Genomic DNA, 915 nt, shown 5'->3' on the forward strand with positions numbered 1-915 from the left:
TACTATGTTAGCAAATCAAGTTGCTGCAATTTCAAGGAAGTTAGACTAATTTGGAATGAGTTCTTCTCAAACAATTTCCATGATTGAAGAGAATTCATTAGGTCAAATGGTAGATTCTCAAGTATCATTAGAAACTTTTAATGTCATAAATAATAGTCATAAATCTTTTAATGTCATAAATAATAAGCAAAATAACCCATATTCCAATTATTATAACCCAGGTTGGAAGAACTAACCCAACTTTAACTGAAATAACAATTCAGGTCGTAATAATCATCAGCAATGGGGGAACAACCAATGAAACCCATTGAGAAACTGGAACAACCAAGGGAATAATAATTATAGATCTACTTATCCTCCAGATTTCAACAGTAATACACAATTTAAGGATAAGAAGTTATCTATACAAAAAGTGGTGTTACAAATGGGTAATCAGTTACAAAGTCAAGGAGCTACAATTAGAAATATTGAGAATCAACTTGAGCAAATCGCAATCTCATTGAGTAATAGATCCCAAGGAACATTTCCTAATATTACTGAATCAAATCCAAAAGACTAGAATAATGAGCAAGTTAAAGTCGTACAACTTAGAAGCGAAAGAGAGTTGGAAGGTAGGGTTCAAAAAGAGATTGAAGTAGAGAGAAGAAATTGAAGAATCAAAAGAGGACGCCCCGAAAGATTCTGAACGACCTATTCCTCCACTGAAAATTGATTTAGAAAAAACACCACCTCCATTTCCTCAGAGACTTTGACAACAGAAGTTGGATAAATAATTTCTAAAAATATTTAAGAAGCTTACAATCAATATTCCATTTGGTGAAGCCTTAGAACAAACGCCAAGCTATGTAAAGTTTATGAAGGATATTCTCAACAGAAAAAGGAAGTTTGAAGATAATGAGACTGTTGCACTTAGTG

Source organism: Phalaenopsis equestris, unplaced genomic scaffold, assembly GCF_001263595.1.
Source record: "Phalaenopsis equestris unplaced genomic scaffold, ASM126359v1 Scaffold235871, whole genome shotgun sequence".
NCBI lineage: Eukaryota > Viridiplantae > Streptophyta > Magnoliopsida > Asparagales > Orchidaceae > Phalaenopsis > Phalaenopsis equestris.